Below are 10,288 nucleotides of genomic sequence, written 5' to 3'. Positions count from 1 at the left end.
ATGTTCTATTGCTCTCTGATTTTTCTCACTATTTTAAATAGACTTGTAGGAATCATATTTTTCTCAAGCATTTCTGATGGCCTTATATAAGACTTATGGAGGACCATTTATTCTTAGCATACCATGCATTTTAATAGATTCTCACATGAAGATAGAAAGATATCTCCATTGTTACTATATTTCTATTTAGAGGAAGATATTACAAACAGGGGGAGCTGGAAGCCATCATGCAGCAGAAAAACTATGATATAGTTGCTATCACAGAAACATGGTGGGATGACTCTCATAAGTGGAGTGCTGCAATGGACGACTATAAACTCTTCAGAAGGGATAGGTGAGGAAGGAGAGAAGATGGGGTAGTCCTGTATGTTAGGGAGTGGTTTGATTGTCTAGAGCTTGATGAGGATGACAATAGGGTTGAGTGTTTATGGGTAAGAATCAGGGGGAAGGGCAACAAGGCAGATATCCTGGTGAGAATCTGTTACAGACACCCAACCAGGATGAAGAGGCAGATGAAATATTCTGCAGGCATCTGGGAGAAGTCTCCTGATCGTTAACTCTTGTTCTCGTGGGGACTTCAATTTATCAGATGTCTGTTGGAAATACAGCACAGCAGAGAAGCAGCAGTCTAGAAGGCTCCTGGAGTCTATGGAAGACAACTTCCTGACACAGCTGGTCAGTAAGCCAACTAGGTGCCTCACTGGATCTGTTGTTTGCAAACAGAGAAGGATTTGTGGGCAATGTGACAGATGGAGGCTGCCTTGGGCACAGCAATCATGAAATGAGAGAGATTTCAATTATCGTAGAAGAAAGGAGGATGTTTAGCAGAAGTGCTACTGTGGCGGATGCACTCGACACCCCCCCCCCCACCAGCCAAACCAGCAGCAGTTTGGTCCAGGCTCCAGAGGAGGTAAAGACCTGAGCCACAGCCAGGACAAGAACTCCTTCCAGGAGACCCACAAGGAAGCAGAATGGCACAATGAATGCCGGTGGCTTGTGGGTGCAGGGAGTCTCGTGCAGACTTTTCCTACTGTATGCAATTTGACTATCAGTCAACCACTTCATTCTATAAATATGACAGCCTGGATGAGCCCACTGTGAGCTCTCGCTGCTAAATAAGTGAGCCGTATGGCAATGGTTTTACTTCTCAGAGGTCAGTGGATGAGCTAAATTCAAGTTCAATATTAATCATTTAGCTAAAGTAGATGCACACCAAATGTGGTGGATTATTTAGAGATATAAGGTTGTATGATTTTTAATATACTCTTTGATTCATGTTACTTAGTAGACTAGATTTGCTAAAATTTTAAGCTGTAAAGTCCTGCTCGTATTTACCAAAGGCAAATGCAGGCTACACTAAATGTCTGCAAGATAAAGTCTAGCTTGCATTTTGCTGGGAAGGATTGAACTGACTGGGAAAACGACAATCCAAAGCTAACATAGAGACATTACAGACATCTGCAGAGTGGGGCCTATTTTGCACTTTGCTGAGAAGAAAGGTTTTATCCAGACAAAATGGCACTTTCAAGGATATGGACCAAAAACAGTGTTAACAACTGAACAAAACGAAGGCCCACATCGAGTCAGAGAAAAGAGGTCCAATGGGGAACAAAAGGACCTGGTGGTGAAATATTGCTATTGGACTGAATCACAGTGTGGATGGTCTGTAGAGATATAAAAGTTTGTAGTTTTCTATGCTTGGGGTGGACCGCTGCACAGGTACTCAGCTTGAGCCAGACCTTCTGCTATTCTACTCCATTAAATTTTTGATTTTCTAAGAATTTTGTCTCCTGAAAGTCTGTTCTGCATACGGTTATCAGGCCTTGCCTGAAAGTTTGCCTCTGGAGTTCTAAAATACAGACTCCAGAGCGAACGGTTATCAGGGAGAGAAGAATCCTGAAAGTTTGCACCAGGACAGATATAGGCCTTGCCTGAAAGTTTGTCTCCGGAGCTCCAAGACACAGTCCATGGAGCAAATGGTTATCAGGGAGGGAAGGTGCCTGAAAGTTTGCTTTGTGAACAGGTACGGGCATCTGGAGAGAAGGTCAGCAGCATTTGGCTTGGCATATTTCGCCCATGCAGTAAATAATAGAGTGAACCTGCCACCGAACTCTTTAAGTCGCGCTTCTCTTTAAGAAATCTAAACAGTGTTCTGTTGGGCCTTCTTTCTGAATCGAAGTATTCATTATATAACAACAAGAAACTGGACAATGGTTATGATGATTCTGTGTGGTTTGGCACTGGTTTATTTCATTATACTGCAGCCGCTAATGATTTTTTACTCATTTCTGCTTTACCTTGAAAAGCCTCCAGGAGAGATAAGAGAGCAGTACAGCTATGTGTTTGCTAATTGGTCAAGTGAATCTTTAGAAAGGCTGACTAACAATACTTTCGTTTTTTCGCTAGGACAGTTTGCAAATGTTTTTGAGAGCTTTGAATATCCTTGGAGCTTTGATAGAACTGTGATGGTTTTATCTGGTTTACTGAATGCGTGTCAGTTTGCATTACTGTTAAGAGAAATGAGGTTCAATAGGAGGTTTGCGTCTCTTTTCAGTCCTGAGATTTGCGGTGTGTCTTCGGAAGCTTTAGCAAAAAGCACTCCTAGCTGCTCGAGGAAAAGCAAAACAGCAAAAGCTGCCGCTGCAGCCACTGCCCCCCCAATCACAGCTAACAAGGCAGCCCCTCCTTCTTCACGCACATAGAAAGAGGCAGTTGACTCCACACCTCAAGACTGCCTCTGATAAGAAAGAAAGAAGGGCAATTGTAGTAGGCAATTCCCTTCTGAGAGGGACGGAGGGCCCAATACACAGAGTTGTGTTGGAAAGTAAAATGTGGGAAAGCAAGATGTGTGGTTCCAGCCACCTGGATGATAAAGGAAGATCAATACTAACATGGCCATCCGGACTGTCGAAGACATAATACTAACATAATAATATATAAAGGGCCTTGGACAGATTACTTTGAAGTATGTTTCTCATAATTGTAAAAAGTTATAGCCCAGACTCCTGAGAATGGTATCTCAGGCTGGATAACCGCCCCCAAGTTCTTAGTCCATCTTAGTCCATGCCCGTACTTGTAAATCCTATAAATTGTCAATGGTGAATAAAGAAGGCAGCCTAGGCCTAGGTCATCTGTCTGCTTGGCCAGGCTCTGCGCTCCTTCCTGAACAAGATCTCTGCCTCTGCGTGAATTTCTGCCTGCGGCCTGGTATGCGTTGTTCCTAATTGCCGCAGAGTTGACCCTCATCATAGGGAAGAATGTAGTCTACCTGGAGCCCAAATCAGAGGTATCACCAGGGCACTCCCCAATCTGATGCACCCAACAGACTACTACCCACTGCTGATCTTCCAGACAGATGGGGAGGAAGCTGCCTCCTGTAGTCTAAGTGGAATGAAGAAAGATTTCAAGGCCTTGGGATGGATGGTGAAAAAGTCTGGGGCTCAAGTGATTTTTCTCTTCCCTCCTTCCAGTTTTGGGTGATGACATGGGATGTAATAGAAAAATTCAGTCCATAAATGATTGGCTACAAGACTGGTGCTACAGGCAGGGCTTTGGATTCTTTGATAACAGCTGGTTCTATAAGACACCAGTCCGGACGGTGAATGGGGAATGGTTTATCTCGCAGGGGCAAAAGGATGCTGGGACAGGAATTAGCAGGGCTCATTTGGAGAACTTTAAACCAGGCTCGAAGGGGGATGGGGTTGTAGCTGGGCTTGCACCAGTGGGCCAGCACTCTAGAACTGATGAAGACTGGGAGGCCTCCCAGACCCCCTAGGGTGAAATTAGCATGCTCAGCTCGCTCCCTGAAATGCCTGTACACCAATGCGTGCAACATGGGAAATAAGCAGGAGGAGTTAGAAACCTGTGTTCGGTTAGGAGATTATGATCTGGTGGCAATTACAGAAACATGGTGGGGCAGCACACATGACTGGAATGTGGTCATGGATGGCTAGGTCCTTTTCAGGAAAGACAGGCCAGCCAGGCGTGGTGGTGGAGTTGCCCTTTATGTGAGAGAGCAACTACAATGTATTTAGTATTGTCCAGGCCCGGATGAGGAGCGAGTTGAGAGTCTGTGGGTGAGAATGAAGGGGCAGGCTGGCAAGGGTGATACTGTTGTGGGTGTCTATTACAGGCCACCAGATCAGGGTGAGGAAGTTGATGAGGCCTCTACAGGCAGCTGAGAGCAGCCTTGCAATCACAGGCGCTGGTTGTGGTGGGGGATTTTAATTTCTATGATGTTTGCTGGAAGGACTATTTGGCTAGCCAGCCACAGTCTAGGAGGTTCCTCCAGTGCATTGATGATAACTTTCTGATGCAAAGGGTGGATGAGCTGTGGGAAACTGCAGCGGGTCTGTGGAATCCTTGACAGAAAATATGAGGTAGAGATCAGCCTTGAGATATTAAGATTTACCCTTGTAAAGGATAAAGATCCGCGGCACTTAATTGAAAAGTTAAAAGGAATAAGGGAGGAGCGTACGTATTCCCGAGATCAGGAAAAAATTGTGAAAGAGTCATATACATATGTGTGGCCCTGAGATCAGATAAAAGCTATGAAAGACTCACATGAAAAAACAGCGTTATGGTCTCGGGAGGGGCCCTCAGAGAATAAGTCAGAGCACCAGTCGGAGCACCAGTCGGAGCAGTGTGTTCGGCCGACCGCTCCGCTGTCATCAATTACGGCTCAAACCTCTCCTCTATCATCAGCAACCGCGGTTCCGCCGTCTGCGTCACCGCCACTGATCACAGTTCAACCCTTCTGCTATCAGTCGCAGAAGAAAAAAAAAAAATGGACATTTTTTTTTCCTATCCTCCCTTGCCTGGAGATTTAGGTGGGGAGGACCCCCCTGTGGTGAGCCAGACCGAGCCAAATAACGTAATTTCTACAGATTTGGGTCCTCCCAACCTGCCCCCGCCTCCCTCCCACGCTGTTCCTGAGGGTGGAGATGGAGTTTCAGAGCGTAAACCGAACTTACCAAAAAGCTGGGATTTACCCACAGTTTCGATTACAGTTAAACCACGGGACCCTGTGCGTTTCTGGAACAGACACTATACAGGCACGATAACTTTCTGAAATCCTGAAGCAGTCAACAGATCTCGCATATCAAGCTGTGATGGGGGTGCCTGGGACCAGCAGTGCGGCCAAATCATTTGCAACTATTAATCAGGGTCCCAGTGAGAATTACATGCAATTTATTGACCATCTCCAAGAGGCCATCAATGAGCAGGTTGAAAACTTAGAAGCTAAGGAAGCATTGGTGTTGAAATTAGCAGTAGAGAATGCTCATGTTTGCTATCTGCGAGTTTTACAGTACATATTATGCGTTTCTGTGTATTGCCTCTCTGAAAAATCAAGTAGCTTGTTAGGAATGTGAGTTAATTGTTTTACTAGTTGTTTTAAGTGCGCCGTAAAACTCTCTCCCCATTTTTCCCAGTCGTGCTGCAAGCAGCACCCCTCCCTCCCCCTTCTCAAGGTTTTTACTTGTGAGATGGGGTCAGGAATAATTGTTTTCAGTCGTGTTCATAAAGAATCGGTATTGGGAGGTGTTTTATAACATAGGAAAGCACTTGGAAATACGAAGAAGGAAGATCTTGTAAAATATTGTAATTAATGGTGGCTGTGGTATAAGTTAAATGATTGGGAAAAATGTCCGGAGAATAGAATTTTGTTGCAATTAATGTTGTTTTTAAGGTGAGAAGAGCAGGACAAAATAAATCTTTCCAAGAGATCATTAGATCATTGCAGACAGTTTTACAGCTGGAACGGTTTGAATGTCAACAAGCTGAGAGACAGTTAACTGGTAACACACAGGTCACAGTAAACTTGATAAAGTCTGCAGGATGCTTTCCTTATTAACCTGTTTTCTTTGTGGGTATCGGTTTAAGTATGTTGCAATTTTGGTAGGTCTTTGTTATATGGTACGATAAGTTTACAGTCTGTTAAATCATGAGAATTCATTGACTCAAAATGTGCGTTTTGTGATAATACAGAAGATCATGAGTAATTTAGTTCTTTACTGTGTGAATGTGATGGTAAATTTTGTGTGTAGTAGCTGTTTTTTTTTTTTTTTCTCTAGCATGCTAGCTTTATTCCAGCATTCAGACTTGCGCAACTCTGTGACAGGCTGTGGCTCCTCTCGGTGTGCTGGATTTGATTTTTCCGTATACACATCATGTAAAGAATCCTGGTTTTGGAATAACAGCTGTAGCGCACCAGATGAGACACTAATACAAAAACAAAACAAAACAAAACACAAAAAGGCCTTGCCCGGTCCAGCTTGGCGGGTGCGGATGAGTTTCAGCGCGCACTGATTTTTTTTTTGTCAGGGAGACCCAGAGGTACCTCCACCTGGCTGAGCAGTGAGCGGCCCAAAGGTGCAATATAAAAAATCGAGATATTGTCTTAAATTGGTGTAACTGTGATCCATCTGCATATTTGAACTTGGTATATGGTTTTCATATCTGAGCTCAGTATTTTAGTTTGTATATTCATATTTGGTACCAAAAGAATCTTGTTTGGGGAGATAATTACAAATTGGAACCGGTTCCACTGCTAAAATTCCACCTTGCCTCCCCTTAGGATGCATCCTTACACATTAGAGTAATTGCTTATATGGTTAGAAAAGCATTTAAATTGTTAAAATGCTATGATAGCTGTGAATTTGGAAGAGGTTGTATTTAAAAGTTGCTAGAATATTAACTGATTTAGATTTAGGAAAATAGAATAATGGATTTATGTTTATTGTACTGGTTTATACTGTTTTTTGATGTCTCTAAATTGTGACAGGTGAATGGAGCTAAGGAATGTAACTATTGCTGAGCTACTTGAAATTGCATATAAAGTGTATTATGGTTGGAATGAAATGGGAAAACAAAACAGCAAAATATTCCAGGCCTATGTGCAGCTCATTGTAACTGAGGAGTTTACCAGAGTCTCCCACCTCGTACCAGCTGCGTGACCTTGACTATATCTGAACTGCAGGAAGAAGAGAACGAAAAAAAATGGAGAAACCTGTTTTCCCGCTGCTAAGCAGAGAAAGGGGGACTTTACTCCCCCCGCTCTGTCCTTTTTTTTCCCTGAAGTATTGTCATCCATTTTTGTTGTGGCACTGTGTTGTTTTTCGACTTTGAATCAGGGGTTGTTGGTGTTGTTTATTTTTACTTCTGTCTTGTTTCCTAGGTTTTGGCACATCTGGGGAAAAGAGCTCATAATTTTACCCCCTTGCTGAAGTCAGTCTTTTCACACTGGTCAGCTTTGGAGGGTCACAGTGTTCAGTGCTTCTCTGGGTCAGACTGGTTCTGATTTGAGTGTGGAGTGGAGCCAGACTGGTTTGATGTGGAGTTCAAACTGATGTGTTTTCATGCTGGACTGTACGTCTTGCCATCTCAGATGGGGGCGAGAGGGAAGTTTTATTCCCCCCCGCGCCCCTCCCCCAAGCAATGTTACTGCTAGAGAGCTGTAATATTGCATGAAGGAGTCTGAGGGTGAAATTTAAAGGCATCACCAGTGGATCCATAGTTCTAATGAAACTGGAAAATTAAACCAAAAATTTGTTAATAGACTTATTCTGTGGTAATTAGTTGTAAGTGACTTCTTAGTAAATTCACCATGCTAGTTTTTGAGATCATGGGAGAGAATGAAAGAAAGGCTGTTTTTTGAGACCAATGGAATGCCAAATTTGGAACAAAGTTTAAATACATGAATTCTTGTAGTTGTTAGAAACTCCTATACCTCTCTTAGGTTAAGATTTGTTAAGTAAATTGTAAGCTCAAATAACATTTTCTGAGACTTCTGTTAAGTTGCATAGCCTACAAGAAGCTGCTTGGATGGTGCAGATCTGCTTGCTGCAACTGAGAAATCTCCAAGGAAATTTCAGATGCTGGCTTTCCACTAGTATTAACAGCCAATGTTTTGATAAACCAAATACTACACTGATTTATCTGAAACAGGACTTCAATCTGGTAAGGGAAAACAATATCCAATAAATATGACAGCCAAAATGGAGTTGGAAACTTTGAGGAATAAATTTATGACAACCTTACAGGTTGGCTGTATTTGATTGGACTTGCAGATTTGTCTATTTATGGCTACAACATAGAAACAACCTGTGGCTATTGTGGGACAGTATGATGAGATTGCTAGCAAACTGATATACTGACTGTTATATACCAATTGTCACTCTACTCAAGAAAATGCAGGGAATTAATTTAAGTTTCAATAGGCCATGATCCTTTTGTCATATATGTATGGGTCATGTTAGTTTTAAGCAATCATAAAGGCTCCAAAAAAAACTTGCTTCTTTGTCCATGTCAGCTATGTCACCATTACTGATGGAGATGAAAATCCTGTCCTCTCTTTTCAGCTGAAACATGCCACCTTGGTAGATGGAGTAAAGTCCATATTCTGCCTTTTTAGACAAGCAGCTTGTTCTTGCACTTTTCATGAGCAAAATGGGCTCTGGGTAATTAGTCAGTTTGTAAACATATTGGACGAGCTGTTTGGGGTTCCTGACTTGTGCTAACAAATCTGAATCCTCGTTCTCGTTTTCACAGAAATGAAAATAAATTTGTGAGTAGATGTAATAAAAGCCTGTCTGGGGTATCACTAACTTGCCATTTCTCTGTTCCACATTGTAAAGGAAAGAGTGGCCTTTTCTTGACGATTCCCAGTTTTGTTTTGTTTTGGTTTTTTGGTTTTTTTTTTGTTTTTTTGTTTTTTTTTTTGTTTTTGGTTTTGGTTTTGGTTTTGGTTTTTTTCTTTCTTATTCCCTCTCCTGGGTGAGGAATCTCTGCGTGGGGACAGGGAATTATTCCTGTTGCTGTCGCCCATCAGATGTGCCACAATCCTGTTGATGGGACCACGCGGCTGCTGCCCATTGGTCTGTGACAGCGCCAGCACTCTGTCAGTGTTGACTGCAGATATGTTTTCCTCATAGCTTTTCGACATCCTTTAAATTACCTTTCCCAGGTGCCACTTTACTTGCCAGCAGGGGTCAGTCGCTCTGTCTTCACTTTCAATTAGATCCAAGTTTTGGATGAAATTTCCCATTTCCTCCCTAGTGAGACAAGCGATGCTGCTTTTGGAGTACATGTCCCGGAGCTGTTTGAGCCCGTTGGTGAGGTAGAGGAAGGTGACGGCCACGCAGACAGACTGCAGGAACACGATGACGACCAGCATGGCCATACAGGTCTGCCCAGGGCTGGGACCGGCCGCGGGCAGCATCATGGCTGGGCAGGGCTGGTCCCCACGCAGTGCTGCACTGTTCCCTCTGGTGATGGAGCGGGCTGGGCTGGGGTTCACCCACTGCTGTCCCGCTGTCAGCAAACGAAACACGTAATTATATAAATTCTGATTACCCTTTACATACACACTTGGATTTGGATCAGGTGCTTCATATGGTTTGCCATACAAAATTTTGTATGGGCTATGGGAAACTGCAGCGGGTCTGTGGAATCCTTAACAGAAAACATGAGAGTAGAGATTAGCCTTGAGATATTAAGATTTACCCTTGAGAAGGACGGGAGTAAAGGAGTACCCGGAGAGAGGAGAGATGTACCCGTGAGAGAGAAGGGAATAGAAGAATAACATGGATGATAGAAAAATTAACCAATGAGATGTTAGTGCTGTAACTTGTAACCAATAGCGAAAAGACACATGAACTGGTAGAATTGTATAAAAATGCACTTGTAGCAATAAATGGCACTCTATTACTTTCATCTTGAAAGAACCTGGTCCATGTCGTTTGTCCATCTCCATCATGACATATGGTGACCCCGACGTGATCCTGCCTTAAGAGGATCTCGCCTAACAAGGTGACAGCATAAAGCTGTGAACAGCCGAAGAAGAGCTGTGGAGATGGAGCCCAGTACAGCTGATAAGAGCAGCCAAGGAGAGCTGCCGAAGATCCGGATCGATTGAAAAGACACCTCGCTAAGGAGTAGGTGAGCTACCGGGAACATGGGGGGGTGAAACTTATCTAAAGAGAGTACTATATTATCCACAAGGAAGCTGCTTCTGAAGAAGTAGGGTGTTAGCCTTCTGGAACTGACTTTAAGAAAAATGTTACTATGGGGCAAAGCACAAGGTTTAGAGGTTAATCCTGTGACAGCATGTAGTGTGTCACAATGGATGGACTTGGGATATAAATTGTTTGATAGTGCTACCCAAGGGTCCAAGGAAGCAACTGAACTGTTAACGATGTGGCGCTTGTTATTAGATACTCTGAAAGAGTTAAAACAGCAACAGGCAGAGGCGGTGAAGGGGGATGGTCTTCCTGACTCTCCTGGGCCA

The 10,288-nt window shown here is 43.3% G+C and overlaps 1 pseudogene across 1 annotated transcript; it reads right to left on the bottom strand.

Annotated features, from left to right (window-relative positions):
* Positions 1–8,249: 8,249 nt before the first annotated feature.
* On the bottom strand, positions 8,250–9,223 carry LOC308051398 (tumor necrosis factor ligand superfamily member 10-like; annotated as a pseudogene). The gene has a single exon. The product of its transcript is annotated as a tumor necrosis factor ligand superfamily member 10-like (transcript).
* Between the last annotated feature and the right edge of the window lie 1,065 nt (positions 9,224–10,288).

This window comes from Nesoenas mayeri (genome assembly GCF_963082525.1).
Source record: "Nesoenas mayeri genome assembly, chromosome: W".
NCBI classification, from domain to species: Eukaryota; Metazoa; Chordata; class Aves; order Columbiformes; family Columbidae; genus Nesoenas; species Nesoenas mayeri.
This window is presented reverse-complemented; position numbering and strand designations above follow the sequence as displayed.